This window comes from Pleurodeles waltl, unplaced genomic scaffold (genome assembly GCF_031143425.1).
Source record: "Pleurodeles waltl isolate 20211129_DDA unplaced genomic scaffold, aPleWal1.hap1.20221129 scaffold_67, whole genome shotgun sequence".
Lineage (NCBI taxonomy): Eukaryota > Metazoa > Chordata > Amphibia > Caudata > Salamandridae > Pleurodeles > Pleurodeles waltl.
In genome coordinates this window covers 1,718,700-1,738,909 of record NW_027150384.1, presented here as the reverse complement: position 1 = coordinate 1,738,909, position 20,210 = coordinate 1,718,700, and the positions used below count along the sequence as shown (strand labels likewise).

General features: G+C 48.1%; 2 non-coding genes across 2 annotated transcripts; both read left to right on the top strand.

The window, feature by feature from the left end:
- The first annotated feature begins 4,143 nt into the window (after positions 1–4,143).
- On the top strand, positions 4,144–4,215 carry TRNAD-GUC (transfer RNA aspartic acid (anticodon GUC)). The gene has a single exon. It is a non-coding gene; the product is annotated as a tRNA-Asp (tRNA).
- A 1,004-nt stretch (positions 4,216–5,219) lies between these two features.
- TRNAE-CUC (transfer RNA glutamic acid (anticodon CUC)) lies at positions 5,220–5,291 on the top strand. Its single transcript has one exon. It is a non-coding gene; the product is annotated as a tRNA-Glu (tRNA).
- Positions 5,292–20,210: the final 14,919 nt, after the last annotated feature.

Sequence of the window (20,210 nt, the reverse complement as noted above, 5' to 3'; positions counted from 1 at the left end):
GCTAGAACTGGTGTTCTTTGCACGACAAGTATATGATACTCAAGTGGAACGCCTTCTTAACGAGTTCCCACAGCTCTTTGAGGGGTTGGGACGGCTGAAAGGAAAACGCATCAAACTGCACATAGACCACAGTGTGGTTCCAGTGGCACTGAGACATCGTCGGGTGCCATTTCATCTGCGACCTGTCGTTGAAAAAGAGCTGCAGCTGTTGGAAGACCAAGGTGTCATTGAGAAGGTGGATGGGCCTACGCCATGGGTGTCACCGTTGGTGATCGCGCCAAAACCCAAGCAGCCCGGAGCGATTCGCCTCTGTGTTGATATGCGCCTGCCAAACAAGGCCATTCGAAGAGAGAGGCACATAACGCCCACAATGGACGATATTATCGCTGATCTGAACGGGGCACAGTGGTTCTCAAAGTTGGATCTTAATGCGGGGTATCATCAGCTGGAACTAGACCCCGGAAGTAGGAACATCACTACCTTCTCAACACACATAGGGCTGAGAAGGTACAAAAGACTAAGCTTTGGAGTGTCCTCAGCCGCTGAAGTAATTCAGAATGTGATTAGAGAGACGTTGTCAGGACTACCGGGAGTAATCAACTTAAGCAATGATATATTGATACACTCCAAGACGACAGAGGAGCATCATCGTCATTTAAGAGCAACGTTGAAACGGCTGACTGAAGCAGGGCTAACACTTCATAAGAAGAAGTGTGCCTTCTATCAAACCTCAGTAGAATTCTTCGGCTAAGTGTTTTCGAAAGATGGTCTGCAAGTGGACCCCCGGAAGGTTGAAGCTATCCGTCAGGCTCCTGTTCCACAAAATGTCACGGAAGTTTGCAGTTTCCTGGGGATGGCCACGTATTGTGGAAGGTTCATACCCCAACTTGCCACCATGTCTGAACCTCTCCGATGACTCACGAAAGGTCAACACCGTTGGGACTGGACTCCAGAGGCCCAACAGGCGTTTATGGGTATTAAGGTTGCCTTGCTAGATAAGGCGACTATGGCCTACTTCAACCCCAGCAGGAGGACTGAAGTGGTGGTAGATGCAAGCCCCGTTGGGCTTGGAGCCGTTCTCTTGCAGGAACAGCGGTATCAAGAATGGATCCCAGTTGCATATGCCAGTTGGGCGTTGTCGGCGGTTGAAACCAGGTATGCGCAGATTGAACGAGAGGCCCTAGCCATTCGATGGGCATGCCGCCATTTTCATTTGTACTTGTACGGGCACGAGTTTCAGGTAGTGACTGACCACAAACCTCTAGTGTCATTGTTTGCGGGGAGCCCCCGTCTTGCACCTCCGAGGATTGAGCGATGGACAGTTCTCCTTCAGCCCTATAGGTTCACGGTTGTTTATCGGCCTGGTGTGAACAATCCGGCAGACTATCTGTCCCGCCACCCTTCTCCGCAGGTGTTTGATGCTCGGCAAGAACAAGATGAGGAAAGTACGGAGGGTTTTGTCAGCATGGTCGTACAGTCGGCGTGTCCTAATGCTCTTCTCGTAACTGACATTGTAAGTGCTACCCAGGACGATGCGATGTTGAGTCATGTCAAGGAAGCTTTGAGCCATAAACGATGGAAGTATTTCCTAGAGAAGACACATGTGTCCTGCCCTGATCAGAGGATAGCTATGCAAAGCATATGGAAGGTGCGTGATGAGCTGTCTACCGATAAGTATGGTTTGGTTCTGAGGGGACGAAGAATTGTGCTTCCACAATGTCTCTGGTCCAGGGTGATTGATCTGGCTCATCAAGGACATCAAGCGGCTGCTAAAACTAAAGCGAGATTACGTGCCAAAGTGTGGTTCCCAGGCATGGATAGTCAGGTTGACGAGATGGTAGGGAGGTATCACTCCTGTATCATAACATCGATGGAACCTCCGAGTTGCCCTGTGGTGACCGAACCGCCCACTCTGAAACCTTGGGCTAAAGTAAGCATGGACTTTGGGAGCTTTCCAGATGGGAGGTTGACTGCTGTTCTGATTGATTCCTATACTAAGTTCCCAGTGGTTGAAGTGGTATCGTCAACGACGTTTGAAAATGTGCGGCCAGTTTTGCAAAAGACGTTTCCTTTGTTTGGTCTGCCTGATGAAGTTTGAACTGATAATGGTCCCCTGTTCCAGGGGCAAGAGTTTAGGTCGTATCTTGACAGTTTGGCAATTCGTCATCGCAAAATAATGCCCTACTGGCCTCAGGCGAACGGGGATGTGGAAAGGTTCATGCAAACTCTGAACAGGGCTCTAAGGATTGGAGTGGAGCAGAAGGAAGACAGTGAACAGTGTTTGCATCAGTTCCTGAGTGCTTATCGTCAAACGCCCCATAGCACTACTGGTTGTGCTCCCTCTTCCTTGATGTTCAAAGTGTCTCCCCGTGACTGTATCCCATCAGGCCCTAAATGGAAACCTCCGGTGTTGGATGTTGAAGCCACTCAAAAACGACGAAGAGCTACTAATCAAAGGGCGAGTGACCAACGACGAGCTAAGTATCGAGGGTTTCAAGAGGGAGATCAAGTGGTAGTAAGGTGTCGGCGAGGAGGAGGAAAGTTTAGAACACCATTTGAGCCCGAGGTGTGGGAGGTCATTGGTGTGAAGGGATCAATGATAACTGCAGCCCGAGGAAGACAAAGAGTGACACGAAATGTGTCACATTTTAAGAGAGCTGGCGTGAGGGAGTCGGCTGGTGAAGAAGCAGAAGTAGATGATATCATAGATGGTCCATTCACAGTGGCCCAAGAGACGGAGAGCGTTACTAGGCCAATGCTGACTGAACAAACCAGGCCTGGTTGCGTTTCTGAGCATGAAGGTTTGTGCACCAGAAGTGCGAGATATGACTTACGCCCCAATCCTGTACCGAGCAGTCAGTTGAAAGACTTTGTCTGTCAGATGGACTGTTTGTAACTTGGATTCCGTTGTTGTCTAGTAATGGTTGAGCAGCTGTCGGAAAAGGAAGTCGATAGCGGAAAGAGATTTACAACCGTTTAAAGTACACAGTGTTTGCGATCATGGGGATAAGGGTGTTAAGGGGTTTGAAGTGCTTTTCGTTATTAGCTATTTATATTGTTTCTATTTTGTTTAAGTTTATTTTATATTAATCCTTCTCCATGTGGAGTAAAACATGGGGGGGATGTAAAGAGTGTATCGAGAGCCATGCGGGCTCTCCTTGTTTGCGTAGCGTGCTCTGCGTGTCCGGGAGGGGCACGGAGCTCGGGGTTATAAATAAAGGAGGAACTGCGATGACGCACTTCCACGCGTGTCTGCAACCAAGCACTGTCTCCGTGTCCTTTGTGAACACACGCACGTTTTACCAAAACTACACATACCTCGTCAGGGTAGTAAGCACTATTTAAATACAATTACAATATTATAAAACAACTTAATCCCCTTTATTAACGTTTGGATTGCAACAATAATAAATCAAAATATATAAGCAAATTCTGTCGCTACTCAGCCATTTTTCCTACAAGTTAAATTGTCTGGCGGGTTTGCAATTTAGCAAACCCTTGAGTTTGTGAATAGAAAAAAGAAAGATGCGTCAATGGGCAGCGCCTGGGCCACTTCTGGTGCCATGTAGTGCCTTAACAACACCCTACACACGGGCGCTAGATAGCTCAGTGGGTGGAGCGGAGGCCTGGAGTGAAGAGCGGACATCCTCAGGTCACAACTCCGGCTCCCAGGACTTTTCCTCAGTCTCCTCTGTTTCCTCCGCTTTCCAACCCCAAGCAGCTCCTTTCTCAGACACCTTGGCTTTTCCCGCCTCCTCTCTCCCCCTTCCCAGTCCAGCTCCCTCCTCCAGCTGGGGGGGAGAGTGTCCCCTCAGTCCCTTTGTGCAACCCCCCCCCCCTCCCATGAGACAGATCCGGGGCCCCTGGGCTGAAGAGCGGGGTCGGTGCTGCTTGTTGTGTGTGGAAGGTGATGCTGCTGGGAGCTGCTGAGAGCGTCTGCTGGGAGGTGAGAAGGTTGTGTGAGGTGTTGAGGAAGAGCCGGTTTGTGTGTGTGTGTGTTTTGTGCAGTGAGTGTGTGTATTTGTTGAGGCTGCCTGTGTCCATGTGAAAGAACCTGGAAATGAAAACTACAGGTACACTGGCAGGAACTAGCGGATTGAAACACAGGACGAGGAGCTACACGGGAAACAATATTTTATCTCTTCCTCGTTAGTATAGTGGTCAGTATCCCCGCCTGTCACGCGGGAGACCGGGGTTCAATTCCCCGACGGGGAGGATGGAAATTTTACATTTTAAACTAACCCTACATATAGACGACTGAACAATTTATGATGTCATATGATGACACTATAGGGGCTGATACTTTGTATTTATGGCCACAGCTCCCACAAGCTGAAATATTTACTAATGCAACCCCGCACCTTTTAAAATCTATCACGGGCAATTAGGAAGCGCTTCATCTTTGGGACTCTGTACTTTCTTGGAAATGGAAAGGTGTAATGGAGGGTTATTATTGAGATAAAAATCAAAGTACTAAATGATAAATAACATGCGTTTTAACTAGTATATTGTCACGCGAAATAAATGAAATGTAATGGAGGGCTATTTTAGATGGAAATTATAAAGTATTTCATGACAAATAAATGAAATGCTGGGCGGGTTCTGAATGAGGAATAGTTCTATACGAAGGTAAACGTTTTATCTTTATTTAAGTGAAATGGTTCAGAACTCACAGACATTGTGAAAGCAAAAGAAACACTGACCCCGAGGTGCCCGTCCCACCATCCTCATCAGATCCAGGTGTTTACACTGCATTCTGGGACTTGTAGTCCTGTTTATAACACTCTCACGTTAGGGCCACGGGTCCCAGCATCCAGTGAGGGGCTCTAGCCAGGGGGAGCTGCTCGTGCACCTGGAAACCTAAGAGCTGCCCTTAGGGAGCCCTGAGAAGAAGCACTGACCCCTTTTAATTGCACTTACTATGTTTTCTTGATGGTTAATTGGTGATTGATGGTTTCATTCTCCAGTATGTGATATGGGAGCCTCATACACCTTGGAGGCTGGGAACTCTCAGCAGATTTCAGTCCATTTAAGGTGCTGTATGTTTTTTCCTCACAGACTTCCTTAATGTAGTGTGTTTTCTGTGTCTGCTGCTATTTTCCCTCCTTTAATTACCATCAGTGTTTTCTACCTAATTGAGTTCATTTAATAAAATTAGAAATGAAACATACTTGGCCACAGCACAGGCTTGCTGTGGTTCAGGTTTCTGTTGTGCATATTCCCTGGTGGTCTAGTGGTTAGGATTCGGCGCTCTCACCGCCGCGGCCCGGGTTCGATTCCCGGTCAGGGAAGTAATCTTTTTCTCTTCTTACTTCTATGTAGTAAAAGCCAGGGAAGGTTTATTTTTATTTTTTATTCTATTAGAGCATACATTTTTTTCTTTTAAAATTGGAACTGTTTCATTAGATGTATTTCTTCTTCACCTGAGTTGTCACCAGTAATAACTAAACATTTCAGGGACAGTCACAAACCACTGACAGAAGAGTGGTTCACGAAACTTATCATTGGTTTAGTGCATTCAGGAGACTTCATCTGAAAACTTTTTGTGCTGATTAGTGTGAAACTATGAAAGTTTATTTTAGAAGCGGAGTCAATAATAATATCAAGTGACATAGGATGACGTTTAAACAACATGAAAGACAGTGTAAGCAGGTTTAAATATTAGCAATAGCTCACGTGAGTGATTTTTATTAATAGCAAATTACCGCCCCCGAATGATTTCATCATCACTTCAGTTCTTTATTAAAGTGCATCTTTCATTCACTTCGGTTCTTCTGTTTGGTTTCTTGCAAATCCCTCTAGTTATCTTAAAGTTCACTTTGCATCTCCTCGACTTTGACATCCGTCTCTTTCGGTTTCTTCCTCTCGTTGCTGCCATCATCTTAGTCCCACAAGTTTTCCCTTCAATGATGAAAGTCCTTTGCGACATTTCAAGGAAATAAACACACGTGCAATACCGACTAATGTGACAAACATTGGTGCTAACAGCAGCTTCTAAACTCCACCATCTGCACCCCCAGCCATTGGCCCATCTACCCAAACCTGTGACCGACCGATCCGAAAAATGACCTGGATTCTTCCCATGCACCTGTCTCTTCTGCTTCAGTTAATTCATGCCTTATGTGTGTAATATTAACAATATAGCCATTAAGCTTAGAATTTATGAGAGGAATGTAAGCACAGCACTCTCGAGCATCAGTGGCGGCTGCCTCAAATCTCAAAAGGGGGGAAAAGGGGAGGGGGAAATACTAAAATCTATATTTTTTAAACTTGCCTATCTTCTGTCTCTGGCTGCCCTGCTCCTCTCTCCATGGAGTTGGTGTCCCAGCACTCCCTGGGACACCAGCACAGACTCCCACTCAATCCTGGAGCTGCTCTCATTCTTTACCTTGCATGAGAGCAGCGTCAGGATTGGTCTGAGCGGCTTGGTCTGCTGCTCAGACAGTGCACTGGAGCCTGTGTTGTTTCTCCAACCCAGCTGCGCAACACAGCCAGGGTGAAGAAACCCAAGTGTGCATGTCAGTTTGCCGGGCTAAGACAGCTGGCCAAACTGACATGCGCACTTTTAAGTGCACTCACTCCCCTCCTCCCCCCACCCATGGCCCAGCCCCGCCACTCCCTGCCAATGCTGGATCAGCCAGCAGCTGAAAAATAAAATGATAATTAAATATTGTTTTATTTTTCAGCTGCTGGCTCTGAGCCAGTGGGCGACGCTTGTGCGCCATTGCGAAGGACCCGCCCCTATCGACCATCAAAGACTTTGCAAACTCCGTATTTCTTTGGGAGGAGCAAATCCAACATAAGATGGTTTTGCGTAATCATAGCCCGTATTCCAAGCATTTCATTAATCAGTGTTAAGGCACGTACGGTGTTAGTAGCAAGCTGTCAGCCAAGGCAGACATTTTTCTAATCTTTATATCATTCAGCGCTACTCCTACAGATGGTATTAATGCTCCAAAAATATCAATAAGAATCTACTTAAAGCTTCCTCCACTTATTTTAATATAATTATCAATAGGAGAATCTAACTAATTAATTTTGTAAATTTGAAGAAAACCTAATGCAGCATAGAAACTTCCTACCCAATTAGGTGGTCACTGAAAATAAGCTGATTGACCAAATACATAATATAGGTCTTTAATGCTAGCTTCTACAGTGGAAAAAAAAAGGTCTTTCCTTTTACTAAATAGCTGTGGTCACACTCACTGCATCCTAATTTCTCTACTGTCTCATTTCCCTCTGGCTGACATACTGTATACAGTGCTCCTTTTCTTATTCACTTCAGGACTCAATTTGGGAGGAGTTTCCTTTAAAATCTCCTCTCCTTTCCCAATAATACGGACAGCATTCATTTTCTCTTCTCTTTCTTCATCTACTCTTATCCTTTCATTCAATTCATCTGTGAATATTCTTTTGTCTGCGTTAATTTTACAGGCTACATCATGCACGTTATGATCAGTAATGATTTTGTTAGTTAAAGGAGTAAACAATGTCATTATTAGAAATGGGGTCTCTAGTTAGCGGTGGTTTTCACCTTGTCCAAGTAGGGACCCTCACTCTAGTTAGGGTAAGGGAGTCACACAGCTAAGATAACCCCTGCTCACCCCTCTGGTAGCTTGGCTCAAACAGTCTGGCTTATCTCAGAGGCATTGTATAAAGTATTTGTATAGACACATAGTAAGACAGTGAAAACACCACAAAAGTACTCCACACCAGTTTAGAAAAATAGCCAATATTTATCTGAGTAAAACAAGACCAGATCAGCAAAATCCAACATTCACAAGTAAAGATACACATTTTTAAAGATTAAATGTAGTTTAGCACTTAGAAACACAATAGCTCCAACTGGGGCTATCACAACGTCTTGACAGGGTCATCTCCAGTCTGACGCCACTCGCGAGGGCGGGCCGGTTACGGAGTCCCACGGACCCCGGTAACAGTACCTTGGAAAACTATGAGGAAACAAAGACGTTACACAGAGTATGGGAAGTGAGGCTTTGCTGGACCTGGTGCGACATTGGTTCCTTACCGCCACCGGGGAGTTGAGGCTTCGGTTCCTTACGGTTGTATGGGAGGTGATGCGGCATTGGTGGTAAGGCATCAGTTCCTTATGACATGGTCGATGAATCAAGCAGCTAAGACGTGAGGTGTTGACTTCGTGTGTCGCGATCACACCATAGGCCACAGGTGCTGCGGCAGAGTCGGAGTCGGGTGCCATGAATGTCAGTGACGTGGCGCTTGAGACTCATGTTGTGGCAAGACTTTGAAGGTGCTGCAGCGGCGCTGGGCCTGCGGTGGAGGTCGCAGTCATTGCACTCAGCGAGGAACATGGCTCTGGTGCAGGCAGCGGCACGGAGTCACAGAGCAGTGCCGATCCTGATGTCATTCTGGACATCGATGCACTAGTTTGTTTTTGGTTGCACCAGAACTCACTTGCAAGGGCCCAGGAACTGTATTTAGCACCACCTGTCAAGTCACGACGCTCAACAAGAGAGCCCATGTCCTGGTAATTGAAGTCTTTGATGGCCCTGAGACTCCCTAACAGGAGGGAAGCTCAGTTCAAGTGCATGGAGATCTTTGGAATGCAGAATGTAGAAAGCAAAGTCCAGTCCTTTCACTCGCAGGACAGAAGAAGCAAGCAGCAGGCCAACACAACAAAGCGACAAGGAGAGTGGCAGTCCCTCCTACAGCATCCTGCTCTTCTTCCTGGCAGAATGTCCTCAGTTCAAAAGTTTTCTAGCTATGTGGTGTCAGAGGTCCAGTACTTATACCCATTTCTGTCTTTGAAGTAGCCAAACGTCAAAGAGAAGTCTTTGTAGTCATCCCATTTCTGCATACATGAGTCGGGCCATGCATATCTCGCAACATAGCTGACAAAAGAGAATCTGGTAGCCCAGGCTTTCCTTCATTGATACCTAACTATCACTAGCATCTTTTATTCATCCCATTCTTTCCCAGTTAAACATTTCTATTTGTGAGGCAGCATGTTATTGTTCTTTTAATTCATTAAAAATGTGTACAGTATTCATTAACATATTTGTCACTGTTTCGTCTTCTACATTCTACATTACATGGTTCATCTAAGTGAAAGGTGCTGGACTCAAGAGCATATCAGTTACCACTCATGACAACATCATTTCTGCTCTTGTGTGCGGCACACTTCACAACAGCAATCTCCTTTGGCAATTGTAGAGCATTCAGTAAATTTGAAGTGTACGGTAAATTTTTTATAAGACTGCAAACAGAAGTTAAAAATGCCTTTTGTGACCATAGCTGGCTGAAATCATGCACAACTGTAAATCGGTGTAAATGGTGACTCGTGAACCTTCTGTGATATAGCAGGCTCTGGTAAGAGTGATTAAAGCGCCCAATTGTGCAGAAGTTACTTTGCGCAAGTAATCAATCAATAAATCAATCATTGGATTTATAAAGCGCACTACGTACTCGTGAGGGTTTCAAGGCGCTTGGGGGCGGGGAGGAGGGAGCTGTTGTTACTGGTCGAAGAGCCAGGTCTTGAGGAGTCTTCTGAAGGTGAGTAGGTCTTGAGTCTGTCGCAGGTTGGTGGGGAGGGTGTTCCAGGTTTTGGCGGCGAGGTATGAGAAGGATCTGCCGCCGGAGGTCTTTCTTCGGATGCGGGGGATGGTGGCGAGGGCGAGGTTAGTGAAGCGGAGCTGACGGGTTGGGGTGTAGAAGCTGAGTCTGTTGTTTAGGTAGGCTGGTCCGGTGTCGTGGAGCGCTTTGTGAGCGTGGGTAAGAAGCTTGAAAGTGATCCTTTTGTCCACGGGGAGCCAGTGAAGGTTTCTCAGGTGGTGGGAGATGTGGCTGTGGCGGGGTACATTGAGGATCAGCCTGGCGGAGGCGTTTTGGATGCGTTGGAGGCGTAGTAGGTCTTTTGCTGGGATGCCTGTGTAGAGTGCGTTGCCGTAGTCCAGCCTGCTGCTGACGAGGGCCTGTGTCACTGTTCTTCTTGTTTCTGTCAGGATCCACTTGTAGATTCTGCGGAGCTGCGGAGTGTGTTGTAGCAGGAGGAGGAGACTGCTTTGACCTGTTAGACAAGGTGAGGGAGGAGTTGAGGATGAAGCCCAGGTTGCGAGCGTGGTCGGACGGTGTCGGTGGGGTTCCTACTGCTGTTGGCCACCAGGAGTCGTCCCAGGCGGAGGGGGTGGGTCCGAGGATGAGGACCTCCGTCTTATCCGAGTTCAGTTTCAGACGGCTGTTTCTCATCCATTCGGCGATGGATTTCATTCCCTCGTGGAAGTTGGTTTTGGTGGTGCGCGGGTCTTTGGTGACTGAGAGGATGAGCTGGGTGTTGTCGGCGTAGGTGAGAATGTTGAGGTTGTGCTGTTGGGCCACTTGTGCGAGGGGGGCCATGTAGATGTTGAACAGCGTCGGGCTGAGGGATGAGCCTTGGGGTACGCCGCAGATGATGTCGGTGGCTTGGGAGTGGAAGGGGGGGAGGCGGACTCTCTGGGTTCTGCCGGAGAGGAATGAGACGATCCAGTCGAGGGCTTTTCCTTGAATTCCGGTTTCGTGGAGGCGTAATTTCAGGGTGCAGTGGCAGACTGTGTCGAAGGCGGCAGATAGGTCCAGGAGGATGAGGGCTGATGTTTCGCTGTTGTCCATTTGGCATCTGATGTCGTCTGTGGCGGCGAGAAGGGCGGTTTCGGTGCTGTGGTTTCGTCTGAAGCCGGACTGGGAGGGGTCTAGGATGCCGTTGTCTTCGATTTGGCTGGTTAGTTGTGTGTTGACGATTTTTTCAATCACCTTTGCTGGGAAAGGGAGCAGGGAGATGGGTCGGAAGTTCTTGAGGTCGTTGGGGTCTGCTTTGGGCTTCTTGAGGAGGGTGCGGATTTCGGCGTGTTTCCATTTTTCAGGGAATGTCGCTGTTTCGAAGGAGATGTTGATGACCTTCCGTAGTTGGGGGACAATGGTGGAGTCGGCTTTGTTGTATACGTGGTGGGGGCAGGGGTCTGACGGAGATCTTGAGTGGATGGAGTTCATGATCTTGCGTGTCTCTGTGTCGTTCACGTTGGTCCAGGATGTCAGGTGGTTTGCACAGGTGGGGTGTTCGGGGGTGGGGTCTGGCGTGGGAGTGGCGTCGAAGCTGTTGTGGATGTCGGTGATCTTCCGGTGGAAGAAGGTGGACAGTGCGTTGCAGAGTTCTTGGGATGGAGGGATGTCGATGACGTTGGCGCTGGGGTTGGGGAGTTCTTTCACGATGCTGAAGAGCTCTTTGCTGTCGTGTGCGTTGTTGTCCAGGCGGTCTTTGAAGTGGGATCGTTTGGCTTGCCTGATGAGTTGGTGGTGCTTGCGGGTGGCGTCCTTGTGGGCTGTGAGGCTGTCAGGTGTGTGTTTGGGGAGCCATTCCTTTTTTAGCTTCCGGCAGTCACGTTTGGAGTTTAGGAGCTCGTCGGTGAACCAGGTGGCTTTTCTTCTGGCTTGGTTGTCGATGGGTTTTTTGAGTGGCGCAAGGGTGTTGCCGCAGTCGTTGATCCACAGGGTGAGGTTGTGGGCGGCGGTGTCTGGGTCGGTGGAGTTGGGGGTGGGTTCTGGGCGAGGGCGTTGGTAAGCTGGTCTTCCGTAACTTTGCTCCAGCATTGGCGGGGTGGTTGTTGGGTGCGATGGTGCTCGGTATGTTTCTTGTAGGTGAAGTGGATGCAGTGGTGGTCGGTCCAGTGGAGTACGGTGGTATGGTTGAAGGTGACGTGGGAGCTTGAGGAGAAGATGGGATCAAGCGTGTGGCCGGCGATGTGGGTTGGTGTGTTGACGAGTTGTCTGAGGCCGTGGTTGGTGAGGTTGTCGATCAGGGTAGTAGAGTTGGTGTTGTTGTTGTTCTCCAGGTGGAAATTTAGGTCCCCGAGGAGGATGTAATCTGTTGAGGTGAGTGCGTGGGTGCTGGTGAGGTCGGCGAGGGATTCGCTGAATGGTGCTCGTGGTCCGGGGGGTCTGTAGATGAGCGTTCCTCTGAGAGTGGTGTTGGGGTCGGTGTGGATGCGGAAGTGTAGGTATTTGGCGGTCTTGAGGGAGTCGTCAGTGTGGGTGTCGACCTTGAGGGAGGATTTGTGGGCGATGGCTATGCCTCCTCCAATTCCGTTGTTGCGGTCCCTACGGATGATCTTGTAGCATTCCGGGATGGCTATTGCGATGTCGGGCGCCGAGGAGTCGTTTCACTTCTACTACTCCGCTTAATGTACATATGTCGTATGCAGCTCTTAGGATACCCAGTCGATCTCTTAGGTATGAACCATCAACAAAATAGTATGGTCAGGATTTGTAAGAGGAACATCGAGTATATCTGGTCTTGGTTTTGTGCATAATTCAGTTACTTTGATACACTCATGATCAAGGTCATTCTCATTCTCTCCCTCTGGAGTAGGCGATAGAGAAGCTGGATTTCGTGTGTTACATCATCAGATAGAAACATACTTAGATGCCAGAATAATTGCCAGAATAATTCTCTCATAGTCGGTCACGCGGCTGTTCGTCATGTGCTGTGCTCTAGAACGAGCAATGAGAATCTCAATTTAGTGAGATACCATGACCATCAAAGGATAACCCATCACAATCCCTTCTGTTTTTTTTTTTTTAAAATATATTTTATTGTTTTTTAACCTTAAACAGTAAATTCCCCAATTTTAAGCTATGAAATCCCCCTCTCCCCAAATTGCACTTAAATCAACGCATTATGTTCCATAGCTGACAGTTTTTGATGGGCTAAGCAGTACAACGTACGCATCCAAAGTTTTATGTTGCCGGTGTGGGGGCTGTTTCTGATTCAGAGACTGAGGCTGTTGGGTCATTTTCAAGTGCTGGGTCGTTCAGGGTGTTTCAAACTCTCCAGTATTGAATCCCATTGTGTTGCACCATCTCTTGGTCTCCATCCCTGGAGCGCTTCTCTTAATAGCACTGTCCCCTGAGTTTCTACCCATTTTTCTAGTGCTTCTTGCCATCTTTTAATCTGCGGGCCTGCTGGGTCTTTCCAGTGTGAGGTGATTTCTCTTTTGGCCAGAACAAGAGCCAGATCAATAAATGTATTTGACATTTTGTGAGCTGCGGGGCGCGGTAAGTCTCCCAATAGAGCCACCAGCGGAGACAGGGGAATCGACCTGTCAGTGCTGGCGGAGGTTCTCCGAAAGATCTCTGTCCAGTATGAGCTGAGTTGTGAGCAACTCCATAGCATGTGTACCAGTCCTGCAGCTATTTTGGCACATCTAGGGCATCTTGCTTCATTTGTGTTGTATATTTTAGTTATCATTTGCGGGGTTAGCTAGGCCCTGTGATAAATGTATAGATTTATTAATTTGAATCTGGCATTTCTAGACACCGAATAAGTATGAGAGGTGATCCTTGCCCATTGTGCATCCTCTATGGGTGTGTTTAATTCAGCTTGCCACTTGTTTCTAAGTTTGCCTAGGGGTATGCATGTGCTGCTTTGTAAGGATTTGTATATTTCTGAGATCACTCCTTTCTTCTCCCCGATTGTGCAAAGGATGTCACAGTCACTGTGTGTTGGGGGTTCGAGAGCTGCAGTCCCCCAGATTTGCTGTGCAATTCTGGTGATCGCGCTATGTGTGAGGAACAGTCCAGATGGGAGATTGAACTGATCCTGGAGCTCTGAGTAGGTGCGGAGTCTCCCATTGTCATATATGTCGCCTAATTTTGTGATGTTATGTTCCACAAGCTTATTAAGGCCTTTAAGCATTTGGTCCCCCATAGTATATGCCAGGCAATCTAAGGCCGCCTCTGGTGTGTAGGGGGTCTTTGTGCTGGTGCGTCTTAGATATTGTTCCCAGCAGTGTCTAATTGATTCCCACTCTATGGGTAGCTGCAGCTTTGGCTTCCTGGGATTTAACACTACCCCTAATACTTTTTTAGATGGGCAGTTCAGTGGGATCTGTAACTCCTTCGCACCTCGGGGTTCGCTGATGAGTTTTGCTAGCCATTGTAGTTGCCCTGCCCAATAATACATTTCTAGGTTTGGGGCAGCTAGACCTCCTTCAGCTGTGGTTCTCTGCAGTAAATTTAGTGCAATTCTGTGCCTACCCGATCCCCATTTAAAGCTCGCCAACAGAGATGCTATACTTCTGAATACTGCTTTTGGGATTACAAGTGGGATAGTGGAGAAGTAGTATAGCATTCTGGGCAGCACTATCATTTTGAGATGGGTGGTCCTGCCGGACACCGTCAGTGGTAGCGTCTCCCAGAATCGCATGCTAGTTCTGACTCCTCTAAGCGCTCTATGAATATTTCCTTCTAGGAGGTCTTCCGCGGTGTGATATATGTTTACCCCTAAGTATTTAAATGTATCAGGTGACCAAGGCAAACCTCTTGTTTCGTTCGGTTTGATTGTGCCTCTGTGCGCGGGGAATATGGTGGACTTCCTCCAATTAATTCGAAGTCCGGAGGCTATTCTGTAGCTCTCTAATATAGTTATTGCCCCGGGTAGGTCAACTTCCAAATCTCAAAGGAAGAGCACCATGTCGTCAGCATGAAGGGCGATGTAATGTGTCCAATTATTAATAGAAATGCCTTCAAAGTACCGCCCAGTTCTAGCCATTTGAGCCAGCGGCTCTACTGCTACTGCGAAGAGGAGAGAGGATATGGGCAACCCTGTCTAGTTCCCCAACCTATCGAGAAAGAGTCAGATATAGTGCTACCCGTTTTCACTCTAGCAGTAGGATTTGAGTACAATAGCTTAGTCCAACGTGTAAATCCCTCTCCCAACCCCAATTTTAGCATGACCTGTTCCAGGTAGTCCCATCGTAGGCAGTCGAATGCCTTCTCTATATCTACCGAGATGATCGCTGTCTGCGGCATTTCCGGGGGTATGGAATGGAGAACAGATACCAGGAGCCTAATATTTTGTGCTGTGCTGCGTTGTGGGATAAAACCGGACTGATCCTTGTGGATTAGCGATGACATATGGAGCAAAAGTCTGTTCGCTAATATCCGACTTAGTATTTTATAATCTATATTGAGCATGGACAGTGCGCGATAAGAGCGGTCATCGGTTGGTGGCCTGTCGGGTTTTAATAAGGGAATCATAATTGCTTCATTAGTAGATTGGAGCATGCTATTATTGTTCCATGCTTCCGTATATATTGTGCTGAGGTGTGGGGCTAACAGATCCTGATATAGGAGGTAGAACTCAAGTGGGAGTCCATCAGATCCTGGGACTTTGCCTTTAGCCATGCCTTGGATCGCTGTTTTAATTTCTGCAATTGTAATTGGGGCTGCTAAGACTGAGCTCTCCTCTTCTCCAAGTTTGGGGAGGGCGAGGTCTTCCAGTTCTTGTAACTGGAGGTTATTTAGTGTCTCGGGGGGTGCATATAGTGTTGAATAGTAGTTAATAAAGCTTGTATTAATCTCTTTTTGACTGTGAACAATGGTGCCTGGGGTTTCTTCAGTTTCCACTATGATAGTTTGTTACTTGGGTGGGTTAGCCAGCCACGCCAGTAGGGCACCTGCTTTGTCCCCCTCCGAGTGTTGTTTAACTAGATACTGTTTGTAGTCATAGCGTGATAATCTAGTGTTCACCTCCGTTATTTGGTTTTTGGTGTCTTTCAACAGGGGTACCAGATCAGGTTGCGTAGGGCGTCTACACTCGAGGTCCCTAAGGGAGTCCTCCAGTCTGCAGAGCTCATTTTCCATTGATTTCTGGACTCCTATGTTCTTGTTGATACAGGTGCCCCTTATAACTGTCTTGAATGCTTCCCATTCAATGGATCTGGAGGATGCTGTCTTGGTGTTTTGTTTAAAAAACTCTATTATGGTTGTGTGCAAAAGGTGTTTGAATGCCTCATCCTCGAGCATTTCTGCCCTCAGGCGCCATGTTGGAATTGTCGCTCTCACTCTTCCCCAAGACAGCGACTACACAAAGGGATTGTGATCAGATATTGTACGACTCAGGTATTCAGCAGAGATCACATCATTTTGAATTTCAGGGGAAACTAAGAAAGTGTCCAACCTGACATGTAGGTCGTGTACCGCAGAGTAATATGAATAGTCCCGAATATTTGGATTGAGCTGTCTCCAGCTATCTTCTAATTGCCAGTGTTTTTGCCAGTCTGCGAACGATTTGGCAGTTTTTAGAGTTGGGGAGTGTGTGAGAGGGGGGTGCGATCTGTCCAGGTTAAAATTGGCTATGCAGTTAAAATCCCCCCCAATCAAGTTAGGGCCCGTCAGACGTGAGCCTATTTCAAGTGACAGTTTGTCGAGGAATTTCCCCTGGTCTTGATTGGGTGCATATATCCCGCTTAATGTTATTTCTCTCCCTTCTAATCTCCCGGATATCACTACATATCTTCCATCCTTGTCTATGATCTTGTGTAGGACCTGAAAGGGCACCCCCAGACGGGTCCAGAGCAATACTCCCCTTGCAAATGCTGAATAGCTAGTGGCAATTATTTAGCCTCTTCATCGTTTCTTAAGAGTGTTAACTTCCTGTTCCACCAGGTGGGTCTCTTGATATAAAGCTATGTCGATCCCCCTGCGCTTTAAATGGTTGTACACTTTATATCGTTTTGACATGTTGTTTAGGCCTCTAACGTTCCAGGTTATTATTTTATACTTTGTGGTCCCTATTTTGGTTACTTAGCTTGTGGTGGTAAAGATGGGTACATAATCTATTATGTGTATGCTTGTATAGTGGTGGCATATTTTTACTGCGTGAACTGTCGGCTACATAAGTGATAAGTGCGTAAGTAACTCCCTGTACTAACTTGAAAGACTCAACTCCCAACTCCCTCTCCCCAAGACCGGTGATCGGAACTATTCCCGTCCAAACCATTATAACTTGTCCTAAAATCCTATAGGTGGGTGGTGTGCCAGTGACCGAGAGCCTACACTCCAGGCCCGTTCCGGGGCCCAGAATGGTTAAATTAAGCTGCCCAACAATCTGTTACACAGGTCGTGCTGAGTGTGGTCCCTCCGAGTAATTAACTTCCAGTTAGCCAGACCATGCCGGTTTGGCTCACCTCAGCTTTCCTTTAACACCAGCTCTATCAGTGGAGGGTCAGATAATTTCTTCCAAGGATATCGGGGTTACTTTTGGTAAGCTGGTGAGGGTGTCGCGTGACGAGGTCGATGAGCCCCCGCAGCTCGAGTCGTGATCCGAGGTGTGTCCAGAATTTTGTGATGGGGGAGGAAGCCTCCGCTCAGTGCTGCAGCTGTGTCCACTGCCTCGTGCATTTCTTGAAGAGCCTGGTGTCTTGGAGGAGCAATCTCTTTGTTTCGTTTAGAGGATCTGCTGCGCTTTCTGGAGATTGTACTATGCGTCTCGCTGCGGGGGCCCGAAGCTATCATGTTCTTAGATTCCAGCCATTCTTCGACTACTTGTGGGGATGTAAAGAAATGTGACTTCCCTTCATATTCCACTCTAAGTTTGGCCGGGAAGAGCATGGCATATTTGATCCCATTTTCACAGAGGATACGTTTGGGGTTATTGAAAGAAGTCCTTTGTTTCTGTGTTCCTTTGGTGAAGTCCGGAAAGAGCATAACACGCTGATTGTTTAATGTAATTTCGCCTTTCAGGCGCGATTGTGACAGAATGTAATCCCTGACTTTATAGTGCAGAAGTTTTGCCACTATTGGGCGAGCCCTTGCCCCAGGGGAGGAGGTCTTCCAGGCAGCCTGTGGGCTCTTTCTATGGCAAAAAACAATGATAGACCTTCGGGAGGTATTGTGTCTTTGATCCAGTTTTCTAGGAAGGATTCCATACTTGCTGCCGCTGCTTCCGCTCCCTCTGGAATTCCAATCAGTCTTAAGTTACTCCTGCGAGCGCGGTTTTCAGCGTCTTCCGCTCTTGTTTCTACGGCCTTTACGGGAGAGGTAATTTCCAAGAGTTCTTTGGTAGATGACTTCTGAGTTGAGGACATGAGCTCGAGCACCTTTTCATTTGTTCCCACTCTCTCCGTGAGTCTACGGTGGTCATCTCGCAGCAGGGAGAGGTCCACCGTCAGGTTGTCTATTTTCTGTTCAAGTGCTTCTCGAGATTCTCTGATGGCCTGAAGCACCGTGTCGAGGGTTGTTTCCTGTCCTGGGAGTTTATTTTGTGGGACTGGTCCGAGATCTGGGTGCCGATGGAGTCTTCCGGGCCCTGCCCCTCTCGTCTTTTGGGCTTCCCCATCATCAAGACCATGTGCCTGTTCACTAATGCGGGTGGTCTCGGCCACTGAGGACCAGGGCGTCGTGCACCATCCACGGTATAGGTCCTTTCGGCCACTCCCGAAGTTCCACGTCTGATAGCAGTGGGGGGAGATCTAGTTCCTTAGGCCAGTGATCGGCACTCCCCCCTTCTAGCACTGGCCAAGTCCCAGCACAGCGTTCAACACCTCCAAGCAATGTGGGGTCGGATGTTCAGTACCCCTCCGCTACTCGCCTTCTCAGCCGGGGGGGCACGTGATTGTTTTTGGGCCCCCCTCTTGTGGCGCTATTCAGTGTACCTGTGAGTGTTCAGGGCCGAAGGGAGTACCCGTAGGGGAGGGCGCATAGCACAGGGCCAAATGCGTGCCACTTCTGCCACCCCCACCTCCAGGACAGTTGGTGGTGACCTGTATTTTCCCCTTTCAAAGTTCAGCAAGGTCACGGCTCGGGGGACCCCCACCGGGTCAATGACGAATTCAGGTGCGCAGGCCGAGCAACCCGCGCCCCCTCTGTCATGGCTTCTCCCCTCTCCCGCGTCCCCACCTCCATACCTCACACGAAGCGGGAGCAGGGGGCCCCTCCAGTGGCACCAGGCCACCCGGCAAGATCCGCTCTCACTCCAACTCTTCCCGTCAGACCGGGCCCCGGTCCGAGGCGAACCGCGCTGGGCCGCCCGCTCAGGCGCGCCGGCATGTCTCCACCCAATATCGCCCTAGCGATTCCGCCTCTTCCCCACACTCCGCGAAAGCGGGGGGTGTCTCCGTCGCCGCTGGGTTGATCTGGGGGTGCGGGCTGGTTTCCCTCACTCCAGACGGGCTCACGGCTTCCCTCCTTCGAGTTCGGGACTCAGCCGTTCCAAGGCCCGGAGGCAGCCGTCATTTTGATTCCTCGTAGTTGTCGAGGACGCACACTGTTTTCTCCGCAGCTGTTATTCTTCGCCCCCCAGCATTTTCGCTTGATTTGTCGGGCGGTTTTCTGCTCGCTGAAGCGTGTTTTGCCGCTCGCTTTAGGGGCTTGGAAATGCTAGTATTTCGGCCGGCCCCGTTCGCGGCTCCGGAGTGTCACGCTAGGCGTGCAGCTTCATCGGCTGCAGGCCACACCCCCCTCCCTTCTGTTTGTTGAATGTTAAGTGTCTCCGCTACAACCACATTGAGATAACCAGGCAAAGCGTCAGCCACCGGATCAAGAGTTGCTGAAAAATAACCAATGGTACATTTGGTATCATTATGCGCTTGAGTTAGTACAGACAGTATACACTCATCTTTTTGGTGACAACAAAGCAGAAAATGTTTTGTATAGTTTGGCATTCCAAAAGCTTGTGCACTGCAACGTAAATGTTTAGGCTCTTGGAAGGCTTCCATGCATTCATCCTCCTTTACTATCGAGTCATTGACATCGGCCATACCAAAGGCTTCACAACTAAAGAAATGTTTGGTATCCATTGTCGGCAGTAGCCAACCATTCCCAATAACATTCTCACTTCTCTCTGAGTAGTTTGGAATTTTATGTCAAGATCCGTAGGCTAACATTATGCAGAAATTCCTTTATTGCTACCACTCAGCAGCCATTATGAAGTCACCAGAACTCACAACATTTTAAACATTCCAAAGACTATAAAGCTCCTTGACACCCAGCCCACCTCCTTCATTTATTGCTGCTGCTCAGAGAGATAAGTATAGCACTTTTGACCTTTTTTAAAGTGCTTTGTTTATGCTTATTGAGGATTTTTATTGTTATTATGTACTGTGTATAAGTGCTTTTTAAATTAGCTTGTTCATCATTACTTGAGTTTACTATTTCACTCTGTTGTTTATCTTTTGGTTAGACATTTGTGTGGGTGTTTTCAATTTATTGATCCCTGCGGTACTGATCTCAGGATTCTGAGAGGATCAGACCTCAGTCTGATCTGACGTGCCGTGTGCGAATCAGGAGTGCCGCTCGGCTCAGGCGATTTTCCCTTTGTTTTGGCAGAGGACTGAAATTAATGTTTCCAATTGCTTCCCTTGGCTTGCGGCACTGTTTCAACAGCGCAGCGCAGGGAGCTCGCAATATCAAAGTGTAGGGGG